The following is a 14,905-nucleotide window of genomic DNA, read 5'->3' as shown; positions in this document are numbered from 1 at the left end:
TGTTTTATTCTCTTTTATTCTGTTGTATTCTGTTGTATTATATTCTATTTTGTTGTATTCTCTTTTATTCTGTTGTAATATGTTGTATTCTCTTTGTTGTATTTTATCTTATTCTGTTGTATTCTGTTGTATTCTCTTTTATTCTGTTGTATTCTCTTTTATTCTGTTGTATTCTCTTTAATTATGTTGTTTTCTGTTGTATTCTGCTGTATTCTCTTTTATTCTGTTGTATTCTGTTGTATTATTCTCTTTTATTCTGTTGTATTCTCTCTTTTATTCTGTTGTATTCTGTTGTATTATCTTTTATTCTGTTGTATTCTCTGTTGTATTCTCTTTTATTCTGTTGTATTCTCTTTATTCTATTGTATTCTGTTGTATTATCTTTATTCTGTTGTATTCTCTTGTATTCTGTTGTATTCTGTTGTATTCTCTCTTTTATTCTGTTGTATTCTGTTGTATTCTCTTTTATTCTGTTGTATTCTGTTGTATTCTCTTTTATTCTGTTGTATTCTGTTGTATTATCTTTTATTCTGTTGTATTCTGTTGTATTCTCTTTTTTATTCTGTTGTATTCTGTTGTATTCTCTTTTATTCTGTTGTATTCTCTTTTTATTCTGTTGTATTCTGTTGTATTCTGTTGTATTCTCTCTTTTTGTATTCTGTTGTATTCTGTTGTATTCTCTTTTATTCTGTTGTATTCTGTTGTATTCTCTTTTTATTCTGTTGTATTCTGTTGTATTCTATCTTTTATTCTGTTGTATTCTGTTGTATTCTCTTTGTATTCTGTTGTATTCTCTTTTATTCTGTCTGTTGTATTCTGTTGTATTCTCTTTTATTCTGTTGTATTCTGTTTTTATTCTGTTGTTCTATTATCTTTATCTTGTTGTATTCTGTTATTCTGTTGTATTCTGTTGTATCTCTGTTCATTTATTCTCTTTGTATTCTGTTGTATTCTGTTGTATTCTCTTTTATTCTGTTGTATTCTCTTTTATTCTGTTGTATTCTCTTTTATTCTGTTGTATTCTTGTTGTATTCTCTTTATTCTGTTGTATTCTGTTGTATTCTCTTTTATTCTGTTGTATTCTGTTGTATTCTCTTTATTATTCTGTTGTATTTCTTTATCCTGTTGTATTATCTTTTATTCTGTTGTATTCTGTTGTATTCTCTTTTATTCTGTTGTATTCTGTTGTATTCTCTTATATTCTGTTGTATTCTGTTATTCTATTGTATTCTTTTATTCTGTTGTATTCTGTTGTATTCTCTCTTTTATTCTGTTGTATTCTGTTCTCTTTATTCTGTTGTATTCTGTTGTATTCTCTTTTATTCTGTTGTATTCTGTTGTATTCTTTTATTCTGTTGTATTCTGTTGTATTCTCTTTTATTCTGTTTCTCTTTGTATTCTTTTTATTCTGTTGTATTCTCTTTTATTCTCTTTTATTCGGTTGTATTCTCTTTTATTCTGTTGTATTCTGTTGTTTTCTCTTTTATTCTGTTGTATTCTGTTGTATTATCTTTTATTCTGTTGTATTCTGTTGTATTCTCTTTTATTCTGTTGTATTCTGTTGTATTCTCTTTTATTCTTGTTGTATTCTCTTGTATTCTGTTGTATTCTGTTGTATTTATTCTGTTGTATTCTGTTGTATTCTCTTTTATTCTGTTGTATTCTGTTGTATTCTCTTTTATTCTGTTGTATTCTGTTGTATTCTCTTTTATTCTGTTGTATTCTGTTGTATTCTGTTTTATTCTGTTTTATTCTGTTGTATTCTGTTGTATTCTCTTTTATTCTGTTGTATTCTCTTTTATTCTGTTGTATTCTGTTGTATTTCTCTTTTATTCTGTTGTATTCTCTCTTTTATTCTGTTGTATTCTGTTGTATTCTCTTTTATTCTGTTGTATTCTGTTGTATTCTCTTTATTCTGTTGTATTCTCTGTTTTATTCTGTTGTATTCTGTTGTATTCTCTTTTATTCTGTTGTATTCTGTTGTATTCTCTTATTCTGTTGTATTCTGTTGTATTCTCTTTTATTCTGTTGTATTCTGTTGTATTCTCTTTTATTCTGTTGTATTCTGTTGTATTCTCTTTTATTCTGTTGTATTCTGTTGTATTCTCTTTTATTCTGTTGTATTCTGTTGTATTCTCTTTTATTCTGTTGTATTCTGTTGTATTCTCTTTTATTCTGTTGTATTCTCTTTTATTCTGTTGTATTCTGTTGTATTCTCTTTTATTCTGTTGTATTCTCTTTTATTCTGTTGTATTCTTTTGTATTCTGTTGTATTCTCTTTTATTCTGTTGTATTCTGTTGTATTCTCTTTTATTCTGTTGTATTCTGTTGTATTCTGTTGTATTCTCTTTTATTCTGTTGTATTCTGTTGTATTCTCTTTTATTCTGTTGTATTCTGTTGTATTCTGTTGTATTCTCTTTTATTCTGTTGTATTCTGTTGTATTCTCTTTTATTCTGTTGTATTCTCTTTTATTCTGTTGTATTCTGTTGTATTCTCTTTTATTCTGTTGTATTCTGTTGTATTCTCTTTTATTCTCTTTTATTCTGTTGTATTCTGTTGTATTCTCTTTTATTCTGTTGTATTCTGTTGTATTCTCTTGTATTCTGTTGTATTCTGTTGTATTCTGTTGTATTCTCTTTTATTCTGTTGTATTCTGTTGTATTCTCTTTTATTCTGTTGTATTCTGTTGTATTCTCTTTTATTCTGTTGTATTCTCTTTTATTCTGTTGTATTCTGTTGTATTCTGTTGTATTCTCTTTTATTCTGTTGTATTCTCTTTTATTCTGTTGTATTCTGTTGTATTCTCTTTTATTCTGTTGTATTCTCTTTTATTCTGTTGTATTCTGTTGTATTCTCTTTTATTCTGTTGTATTCTGTTGTATTCTTTTATTCTGTTGTATTCTGTTGTATTCTCTTTTATTCTGTTGTATTCTGTTGTATTCTCTTTTATTCTGTTGTATTCTGTTGTATTCTCTTTTATTCTGTTGTATTCTGTTGTATTCTCTTTTATTCTGTTGTATTCTGTTGTATTCTCTTTTATTCTGTTGTATTCTCTTTTATTCTGTTGTATTCTGTTGTATTCTCTTTTATTCTGTTGTATTCTGTTGTATTCTGTTGTATTCTGTTGTATTCTCTTTTATTCTGTTGTATTCTGTTGTATTCTCTTTTATTCTGTTGTATTCTGTTGTATTCTTTTATTCTTTTGTATTCTCTTTTATTCTCTTGTATTCTGTTTTATTCTCTTGTATTCTGTTGTATTCTGTTGTATTCTCTTTTATTCTGTTGTATTCTCTTTTATTCTGTTGTATTCTGTTGTATTCTCTTTTATTCTGTTGTATTCTGTTGTATTATCTTTTATTCTGTTGTATTCTGTTGTATTCTCTTTTATTCTGTTGTATATTTTTATTCTGTTGTATTCTCTTTTATTCTGTTGTATTCTGTTGTATTCTCTTTTATTCTGTTGTATTCTGTTGTATTCTCTTTTATTCTGTTGTTTTCTGTTGTATTCTCTTTTATTCTGTTGTATTCTCTTTTATTCTGTTGTATTCTGTTTTATACTCTGTTGTATTATCTTTTTATTCTGTTGTATTCTGTTGTATTCTCTTTTTATTCTGTTGTATTCTGTTGTATTCTCTTTTATTCTGTTGTATTCTCTTTTTCTGTTGTATTCTGTTGTATTCTCTTTTTATTCTGTTGTATTCTGTTGTATTCTCTTTATTCTGTTGTATTCTGTTGTATTCTCTTTGTATTCTGTTGTATTCTGTTGTATTCTCTTTTATTCTCTTTATTCTGTTGTATTCTCTTTGTATTCTGTTATTCTGTTGTATTCTGTTGTATTCTCTTTTATTCTGTTGTATTCTGTTGTATTCTCTTTTATTCTGTTGTATTCTGTTGTATTCTCTTTTATTCTGTTGTATTCTGTTGTATTCTCTTTTATTCTGTTGTATTCTGTTGTATTCTCTTTTATTCTGTTGTATTCTGTTGTATTCTCTTTTAATCTGTTGTATTCTGTTGTATTCTCTTTTTATTCTGTTGTATTCTGTTGTATTCTCTTTATTCTGTTGTATTCTGTTGTATTCTCTTTTATTCTGTTGTATTCTGTTGTATTCTCTTTTATTCTGTTGTATTCTGTTGTATTATCTCTTTTTATTCTGTTGTATTCTGTTGTATTCTCTTTTTATTCTGTTGTATTCTGTTGTATTCTCTTTTTATTCTGTTGTATTCTGTTGTATTCTCTTTATTCTGTTTTATTCTGTTGTATTCTCTTTATTCTGTTGTATTCTGTTGTATTCTCTTTTTATTCTGTTGTATTCTCTTTATTCTGTTGTATTCTGTTGTATTCTCTTTTATTCTGTTGTATTCTCTTTATTCTGTTGTATTCTCTTTATTCTGTTGTATTCTCTTTTATTCTGTTGTATTCTGTTGTATTATCTTTTATTCTGTTGTATTCTGTGGTATTCTCTTTTATTCTGTTGTATTCTGTTGTATTCTCGTTTATTCTGTTGTATTCTCTTTTATTCTGTTGTATTCTTTTATTCTGTTGTATTCTGTTGTATTCTCTTTTATTCTGTTGTATTCTGTTGTATTCTCTTTTATTCTGTTGTATTCTTTATTCTGTTGTATTCTCTTTATTCTGTTGTATTCTGTTGTATTCTTATTCTTTGTATTCTGTTGTATTATCTTTTATTCTGTTGTATTCTGTTGTATTCTCTTTATTATTCTGTTGTATTCTGTTGTATTCTCTTTTATTCTGTTGTATTCTCTTTATTCTGTTGTATTCTGTTGTATTCTGTATTCTCTTTTATTCTGTTGTATTCTGTTGTATTCTTTATTCTGTTGTATTCTGTTGTATTCTTTTATTCTGTTGTATTCTCTTTTATTCTGTTGTATTCTCTTTTATTCTGTTTTATTCTGTATTCTGTTGTATTATCTTTTATTCTGTTGTATTCTTTATTCTGTTGTATTCGGTTGTATTCTCTTGTCTTCTGTTGTATTCTGTTGTATTATCTTTTATTCTGTTGTATTCTGTTGTATTCTGTTGTATTCTGTTGTATTCTCTTTTATTCTATTGTATTCTGTTGTATTCTGTTGTATTCTCTTTTATTCTGTTGTATTCTGTTGTATTCTCTTTTATTCTGTTGTATTCTGTTGTATTCTCTTTTATTATGTTGTATTCTGTTTTATTCTCTTTATTCTGTTGTATTCTGTTGTATTCTCTTTTATTCTGTTGTATTCTCTTTATTCTGTTGTATTCTCTTTTATTCTGTTGTATTCTGTTGTATTCTCTTTTATTCTGTTGTATTCTGTTGTATTCTGTTATATTATCTTTATTCTGTTGTATTCTGTTGTATTCTCTTTATTCTGTTGTATTCTGTTGTATTCTTTTATTCTGTTGTATTCTGTTGTATTCTCTTTTATTCTGTTGTATTCTCTTTATTCTGTTGTATTCTGTTGTATTCTTATTTATTCTGTTGTATTCTGTTGTATTCTCTTTTATTCTGTTGTATTCTCTTTTATTCTGTTGTATTCTGTTGTATTCTGTTTTATTCTGTTGTATTCTGTTTTATTATATTTTATTCTGTTGTATTCTGTTTTATTATCTTTTATTCTGTTGTATTATGTTGTATTATCTTTTATTCTGTTGTATTCTGTTGTATTCTCTTTTATTCTGTTGTATTCTCTTTTATTCTGTTGTATTCTGTTGTATTATCTTTTATTCTGTTGTATTCTGTTGTATTCTCTTTTATTCTGTTGTATTCTGTTGTATTCTGTTGTATTCTCTTTTATTCTGTTGTATTCTCTTTTTTTCTGTTGTATTCTGTTGTATTATCTTTTATTCTGTTGTATTCTGTTTTTTTCTGTTGTATTCTCTTTTTATTCTGTTGTATTCTCTTTATTCTGTTGTATTCTGTTGTATTATATTTTATTCTGTTGTATTCTGTTGTATTCTCTTTTTATTCTGGTGTATTCTGTTGTATTCTCTGTTAGTCTGTTGTATTCTGGTGTATTCTCTTTTATTCTGTTGTATTCTCTTTATTCTGTTGTATTCTGTTGTATTCTCTTTTATTCTGTTGTATTCTGTTGTATTATCTTTATTCTGTTGTATTCTGTTGTATTCTGTTGTATTCTCTTTTATTCTGTTGTATTCTGTTGTATTCTCTTTATTCTGTTGTATTCTGTTGTATTCTCTTTATTCTGTTGTATTCTCTTGTATTCTGTTGTATTCTGTTGTATTCTCTTTTATTCTGTTGTATTCTGTTGTATTCTGTTGTATTCTCTTTTATTCTGTTGTATTCTCTTTTATTCTGTTGTATTCTGTTGTATTCTCTTTTATTCTGTTGTATTCTGTTGTAGTCTCTTTTATTCTGTTGTATTCTGTTGTATTCTTTTATTCTGTTGTATTCTGTTGTATTCTCTTTATTCTGTTGTATTCTCTTTTATTCTGTTGTATTCTGTTGTATTCTGTTGTATTCTCTTTTATTCTGTTGTATTCTCTTTTCTGTATTCTGTTTTTATTCTGTTGTATTCTGTTGTATTCTCTTTTATTCTGTTGTATTCTGTTGTATTATCTTTTATTCTGTTGTATTCTGTTGTATTCTCTTTTATTCTGTTGTTTTCTATTGTATTCTTTTTATTCTGTTGTATTCTGTTGTATTCTCTTTATTCTGTTGTATTCTGTTGTTATTCTTATTCTGTTGTATTCTGTTGTATTCTGTTGTATTCTGTTGTATTCTCTTTTATTCTGTTGTATTCTGTTGTATTCTCTTTTATTCTGTTGTATTCTGTTGTATTCTTTTATTCTGTTGTATTCTGTTGTATTCTGTTTGTATTCTTTTATTCTGTTGTATTCTGTTGTATTCTCTTTTATTCTGTTGTATTCTGTTGTATCTTTTATTCTGTTGTATTCTCTTTTATTCTGTTGTATTCTGTTGTATTCTCTTTTATTCTGTTGTATTCTGTTGTATTATTCTGTTGTATTCTGTTGTATTATCTTTTATTCTGTTGTATTCTGTTGTATTCTCTTTTATTCTGTTGTATTCTGTTGTATTCTCTTTTATTCTGTTGTATTCTCTTTATTCTGTTGTATTCTGTTGTATTATTCTGTTGTATTCTCTTTTATTCTGTTGTATTCTGTTGTATTCTCTTTTATTCTGTTGTATTCTGTTGTATTCTCTTTTATTCTGTTGTATTCTCTTTATTCTGTTGTATTCTCTTTATTCTGTTGTATTCTGTTGTATTCTTTTATTCTGTTGTATTCTGTTGTATTCTCTTTTATTCTGTTGTATTCTCTTTTTATTCTGTTGTATTCTGTTGTATTCTCTTTTTATTCTGTTGTATTCTGTTGTATTCTCTTTTATTCTGTTGTATTCTCTTTATTCTGTTGTATTCTGTTGTATTCTCTTTATTCTGTTGTATTCTGTTGTATTCTCTTTTATTCTGTAGTATTCTTTTGTATTCTCTTTTATTCTGTTGTATTCTCGTTTATTCTGTTGTATTCTCTTTTATTCTGTTGTATTCTGTTGTATTCTCTTTTATTCTGTTGTATTCTGTTGTATTCTCTTTTATTCTGTTGTATTCTGTTGTATTCTCTTTTATTCTGTTGTATTCTGTTGTATTCTCTTTTATTCTGTTGTATTCTGTTGTATTCTCTTTTATTCTGTTGTATTCTGTTGTATAATCTTTTATTCTGTTGTATTCTGTTGTATTCTCTTTTATTCTGTTGTATTCTGTTGTATTATCTTTTATTCTGTTGTATTCTGTTGTATTCTCTTTTATTCTGTTGTATTCTGTTGTATTCTCTTTTATTCTGTTGTATTCTCTTTTATTCTGTTGTATTCTGTTGTATTCTGTTGTATTCTCTTTTATTCTGTTGTATTCTGTTGTATTCTCTTGTATTCTGTTGTATTCTCTTTTATTCTGTTGTATTCTTTTATTCTGTTGTATTCTGTTGTATTCTCTTTATTCTGGTGTATTCTCTTTTATTCTGTTGTATTCTGGTGTATTCTCTTATTCTGTTGTATTCTGTTGTATTCTCTTTTATTCTGTTGTATTCTGTTGTATTCTCTTTTATTCTGTTGTATTCTGTTGTATTCTCTTTTTTTCTGTTGTATTCTGTTGTATTCTCCTTTATTCTGTTGTATTCTGTTGTATTCTCTTTTATTCTGTTGTATTCTGTTGTATTCTCTTTTATTCTGTTGTATTCTCTTTTATTCTGTTGTATTCTGTTGTATTATCTTTTATTCTGTTGTATTCTGTTGTATTAACTTTTATTCTTTTGTATTCTGTTGTATTATCTTTTATTCTGTTGTATTCTGTTGTATTCTCTTTTATTGTGTTGTATTCTGTTGTATTCTCTTTTATTCTGTTGTATTCTCTTTTATTCTGTTGTATTCTGTTGTATTCTCTTTTATTCTGTTGTATTCTCTTTTATTCTGTTGTATTCTGTTGTATTCTGTTGTATTCTGTTGTATTCTCTTTTATTCTGTTGTATTCTGTTGTATTCTCTTTTATTCTGTTGTATTCTGTTGTATTCTTTATTCTGTTGTATTCTGTTGTATTCTCTTTTATTCTGTTGTATTCTGTTGTATTCTTTTATTCTGTTGTATTCTGTTGTATTCTCTTTTATTCTGTTGTATTCTGTTGTATTCTCTTTTATTCTGTTGTATTCTGTTGTATTCTCTTGTATTCTGTTGTATTCTCTTTTATTCTGTTGTATTCTGTTGTATTCTCTTTTATTCTGTTGTATTCTGTTGTATTGTGTTGTATTATCTTTTATTCTGTTGTATTCTTTTGTATTCTGTTGAATTCTCTTTTATTCTGTTGTATTCTGTTGTATTCTCTTTAATTCTGTTGTATTCTATTGTATTATCTTTTATTCTGTTGTATTCTCTTTTATTCTGTTGTATTCTGTTGTATTCTCTTTTATTCTGTTGTATTCTGTTGTATTCTCTTGTATTCTGTTGTATTATCTTTTATTCTGTTGTATTCTCTTTTATTCTGTTGTATTCTGTTGTATTCTCTTTTATTCTGTTGTATTCTGTTGTATTATCTTTTATTCTGTTGTATTCTGTTGTATTCTCTTTTATTCTGTTGTATTCTGTTGTATTCTCTTTAATTCTGTTGTATTCTGTTGTATTCTCTTTTATTCTGTTGTATTCTCTATTATTCTGTTGTATTCTGGTGTATTCTCTTTTATTCTGTTGTATTCTCTTTTATTCTGTTGTATTCTCTTTTATTCTGTTGTATTCTGTTGTATTCTCTTTTATTCTGTTGTATTCTGTTGTATTCTGTTGTATTCTCTTTTATTCTGTTGTATTCTGTTGTATTCTCTTTTATTCTGTTGTATTCTGTTGTATTATCTTTTATTCTGTTGTATTCTCTTTTATTCTGTTGTATTCTCTTTTATTCTGTTGTATTCTCTTTTATTCTGTTGTATTCTCTTTTATTCTGTTGTATTCTGTTGTATTCTGTTTTATTCTGTTGTATTCTGTTGTATTCTCTTGTATTCTGTTGTATTCTCTTTTATTCTGTTGTATTCTGTTGTATTATCTTTTATTCTGTTGTATTCTGTTGTATTCTGTTGTATTCTCTTTTATTCTGTTGTATTCTGTTGTATTCTGTTGTATTCTCTTTTATTCTGTTGTATTCTGTTGTATTCTCTTTTATTCTGTTGTATTCTGTTGTATTCTATTTTATTCTGTTGTATTCTCTTTTATTCTGTTGTATTCTGTTGTATTCTCTTTTATTCTGTTGTATTCTGTTGTATTCTCTTTTATTCTGTTGTATTCTCTTTTATTCTGTTGTATTCTGTTGTATTCTGTTGTATTCTCTTTTATTCTGTTGTATTCTGTTGTATTCTCTTTTATTCTGTTGTATTCTGTTGTATTCTCTTTTATTCTGTTGTATTCTGTTGTATTCTCTTTTATTCTGTTGTATTCTGTTGTATTCTCTTTTATTCTGTTGTATTCTGTTGTATTCTCTTTTATTCTGTTGTATTCTGTTGTATTCTCTTGTAGTCGGTTTTATTCTGGTGTATTCTGTTGTATTCTCTTTTATTCTGTTGTATTTTGTTGTCTTCTCTTTATTCTGTTGTATTCTGTTGAATTCTCTTTTATTCTGTTGTATTCTGTTGTATTCTCTTTTATTCTGTTGTATTCTGTTGTATTCTCTTTTATTCTGTTGTAGTCTCTTTTTTCTGTTGTAGGCTCGTTTATTCTGGTGTATTCTGTATTGTTCTGTTGTATTCTGTTGTATTCTCTTTTATTCTGTTGTATTCTGTTGTATTCTCTTTTATTCTGTTGTATTCTCTTTTATTCTGTTGTATTCTGTTGTATTCTCTTGTATTCTGTTGTATTCTCTTTTATTCTGTTGTATTCTGTTGTATTCTCTTTTATTCTGTTGTATTCTGTTGTATTCTCTTTTATTCTGTTGTATTCTGTTGTATTCTCTTTTATTCTGTTGTATTCTCTTTTATTCTGTTGTATTCTGTTGTATTCTCTTTTATTCTGTTGTATTCTGTTGTATTTTTTATTCTGTTGTATTCTGTTGTATTCTGTTGTATTCTCTTTTATTCTGTTGTATTCTGTTGTATTCTCTTTTATTCTGTTGTATTCTGTTGTATTCTCTTTTATTCTGTTGTATTCTGTTGTATTCTCTTTTATTCTGTTGTATTCTGTTGTATTCTCTTTTATTCTGTTGTATTCTGTTGTATTCTCTTTATTCTGTTGTATTCTGTTGTATTCTCTTTTTATTCTGGTGTATTCTGTTGTATTCTGTTGTATTCTGTTGTATTCTGTTGTATTCTCTTTTATTCTGTTGTATTCTGTTGTATTATCTTTTATTCTGTTGTATTCTGTTGTATTCTCTTTTATTCTGTTGTATTCTCCTTTATTCTGTTGTATTCTGTTGTATTCTCTTTTATTCTGTTGTATTCTCTTTTATTCTGTTGTATTCTGTTTTATTCTTTTATTCTGTTGTATTCTGTTGTATTCTCTTTTATTCTGTTGTATTCTCTTTTATTCTGTTGTATTCTGTTGTATTCTCTTTTATTCTGTTGTATTCTGTTGTATTCTCTTTTATTCTGTTGTATTCTGTTGTATTCTCTTTTATTCTGTTGTATTCTGTTGTATTCTCTTTTATTCTGTTGTATTCTGTTGTATTCTCTTTTATTCTGTTGTATTCTGTTGTATTCTCTTTTATTCTGTTGTATTCTGTTGTATTCTCTTTTATTCTGTTGTATTCTGTTGTATTCTGTTTTATTCTGTTGTATTCTGTTGTATTCTCTTGTATTCTGTTGTATTCTCTTTTATTCTGTTGTATTCTGTTGTATTCTCTTTTATTCTGTTGTATTCTGTTGTATTCTCTTTTATTCTGTTGTATTCTGTTGTATTCTCTTTTATTCTGTTGTATTATCATTTATTCTGTTGTATTCTCTTTTATTCTGTTGTATTCTGTTGTATTCTCTTTTATTCTGTTGTATTCTGTTGTATTCTCTTTTATTCTGTTGTATTCTCTTTTATTCTGTTGTATTCTGTTGTATTCTCTTTTATTCTGTTGTATTCTGTTGTATTCTCTTTTATTCTGTTGTATTCTGTTGTATTATCTTTTATTCTGTTGTATTCTCTTTTATTCTGTTGTATTCTGTTGTATTCTGTTGTATTCTCTTTTATTCTGTTGTATTCTCTTGTATTCTGTTGTATTCTCTTTTATTCTGTTGTATTCTGTTGTATTCTCTTTTATTCTGTTGTATTCTCTTTTATTCTGTTGTATTCTCTTTTATTCTGTTGTATTCTCTTTTATTCTGTTGTATTCTGTTGTATTCTTTTGTATTCTGTTGTATTCTGTTGTATTCTCTTTTATTCTGTTGTATTCTCTTTTATTCTGTTGTATTCTGTTGTATTCTCTTTTATTCTGTTGTATTCTGTTGTATTCTCTTTTATTCTGTTGTATTCTTTTATTCTGTTGTATTCTCCTTTATTCTGTTGTATTCTGTTGTATTCTCTTTTATTCTGTTGTATTCTGTTGCATTCTCTTTATTCTGTTGTATTCTGTTGTATTCTCTTTTATTCTGTTGTATTCTGTTGTATTCTCTTTATTCTGTTGTATTCTGTTGTATTCTCTTTTATTCTGTTGTATTCTGTTGTATTCTCTTTTATTCTGTTGTATTCTCTTTATTCTGTTGTATTCTCTTTTATTCTGTTGTATTCTGTTGTATTCTCTTTTTATTCTGTTGTATTCTGTTGTATTCTCTTTTATTCTGTTGTATTCTGTTGTATTCTCGTTTCTTCTGTTGTATTCTGTTGTAGTCTCTGTTATTCTGTTGTATTCTCTTGTATTCTGTTGTATTCTGTTGTATTCTGTTGTATTCTCTTGTATTCTGTTGTATTCTCTTTTATTCTGTTGTATTCTGTTGTATTCTCTTTTATTCTGTTGTATTCTGTTGTATTCTCTTTTATTCTGTTGTATTCTGTTGTATTATCTTTTATTCTGTTGTATTCTCTTTTATTCTGTTGTATTCTGTTGTATTCTCTTTTATTCTGTTGTATTCTGTTGTATTATCTTTTATTCTGTTGTATTCTCTTTTATTCTGTTGTATTCTGTTGTATTCTCTTTTATTCTGTTGTATTCTGTTGTATTCTGTTGTATTCTCTTTTATTCTGTTGTATTCTGTTGTATTCTCTTTTATTCTGTTGTATTCTGTTGTATTCTCTTTTATTCTGTTGTATTCTCTTTTATTCTGTTGTATTCTGTTGTATTCTCTTTTATTCTGTTGTATTCTGTTGTATTATCTTTTATTCTGTTGTATTCTCTTTTATTCTGTTGTATTCTGTTGTATTCTCTTTTATTCTGTTGTATTCTGTTGTATTCTCTTTTATTCTGTTGTATTCTGTCGTATTCTGTTGTATTCTGTTGTATTCTCTTTTATTCTGTTGTATTCTGTTGTATTCTCTTTTATTCTGTTGTATTCTGTTGTATTCTCTTTTATTCTGTTGTATTCTGTTGTATTCTCTTTTATTCTGTTGTATTCTCTTTTATTCTGTTGTATTCTGTTGTATTCTCTTTTATTCTGTTGTATTCTGTTGTATTCTGTTGTATTCTTTTTTATTCTGTTGTATTCTCTTTTATTCTGTTGTATTCTCTTTTATTCTGTTGTATTCTTTTATTCTGTTGTGTTCTCTTTGTATTCTCTTTTATTCTGTTGTATTCTCTTTTATTCTGTTGTATTCTGTTGTATTATCTTTTATTCTGTTGTATTCTGTTGTATTCTGTTTTATTCTCTTGTATTCTGTTGTATTCTCTTTTATTCTGTTGTATTCTGTTGTATTCTCTTTTATTCTGTTGTATTCTGTTGTATTCTCTTTTATTCTGTTGTATTCTCTTTTATTCTGTTGTATTCTGTTGTATTCTCTTTTATTCTGTTGTATTCTGTAGTATTCTGATTTATTCTGTTGTATTCTCTTTTATTCTGTTGTATTCTGTTGTATTCTCTTTTATTCTGTTGTATTCTGTTGTATTATCTTTTATTCTGTTGTATTCTCTTTTATTCTGTTGTATTCTGTTGTATTCTCTTTTATTCTGTTGTATTCTGTTGTATTCTCTTTTATTCTGTTGTATTCTCTTTTATTCTGTTGTATTCTCTTTTATTCTGTTGTATTCTGTTGTATTCTCTTTTATTCTGTTGTATTCTGTTGTATTCTCTTTTATTCTGTTGTATTCTGTTGTATTCTCTTTTATTCTGTTGTATTCTCTTATTCTGTTGTATTCTCTTTTATTCTGTTGTATTCTGTTGTATTCTCTTTTATTCTGTTGTATTCTCTTTTATTCTGTTGTATTCTGTTGTATTCTCTTTTATTCTGTTGTATTCTGTTGTATTCTCTTTTATTCTGTTTTATTCTGTTGTATTCTCTTTTATTCTGTTGTATTCTGTTGTATTATCTTTTATTCTGTTGTATTCTCTTTTATTCTGTTGTATTCTGTTGTATTCTCTTTTATTCTGTTGTATTCTGTTGTATTCTCTTTTATTCTGTTGTATTCTGTTGTATTCTCTTTTATTCTGTTGTATTCTGTTGTATTCTCTTTTATTCTGTTGTATTCTCTTTTATTCTGTTGTATTCTGTTGTATTCTCTTTTATTCTGTTGTATTCTGTTGTATTCTCTTTTATTCTGTTGTATTCTCCTTTATTCTGTTGTATTCTGTTGTATTCTCTTTTATTCTGTTGTATTCTCTTTTATTCTGTTGTATTCTGTTGTATTCTCTTTTATTCTGTTGTATTCTCTTTTATTCTGTTGTATTCTGTTGTATTCTCTTTTATTCTGTTGTATTCTGTTGTATTCTCTTTTATTCTGTTGTATTCTGTTGTATTCTGTTGTATTCTCTTTTATTCTGTTGTATTCTGTTGTATTCTCTTTTATTCTGTTGTATTCTGTTGTATTCTCTTTTATTCTGTTGTATTATCTTTTATTCTGTTGTATTATCTTTTATTCTGTTGTATTCTGTTGTATTCTCTTTTATTCTGTTGTATTCTGTTGTATTCTCTTTTATTCTGTTGTATTCTGTTGTATTCTCTTTTATTCTGTTGTATTCTGTTGTATTATCTTTTATTCTGTTGTATTCTGTTGTATTCTCTTTTATTCTGTTGTATTATCTTTTATTCTGTTGTATTCTGTTGTATTCTCTTTTATTCTGTTGTATTCTGTTGTATTATCTTTTATTCTGTTGTATTCTGTGTTATTCTCTTTATTCTGTTGTATTCTGTTGTATTCTCTTTTATTCTGTTGTATTCTCTTTTATTCTGTTGTATTCTGTTGTATTATCTTTTATTCTGTTGTATTCTGTTGTATTATCTTTTATTCTGTTGTATTCTCTTGTATTCTGTTGTATTCTGTTGTATTCTCTTTTATTC

The sequence above is a fragment of the Eriocheir sinensis genome, unplaced genomic scaffold (genome assembly GCF_024679095.1).
Source record: "Eriocheir sinensis breed Jianghai 21 unplaced genomic scaffold, ASM2467909v1 Scaffold103, whole genome shotgun sequence".
NCBI lineage: Eukaryota > Metazoa > Arthropoda > Malacostraca > Decapoda > Varunidae > Eriocheir > Eriocheir sinensis.
The sequence above is the reverse complement of the archived record's forward strand: the minus strand, read 5'-3'. Positions refer to the sequence as shown.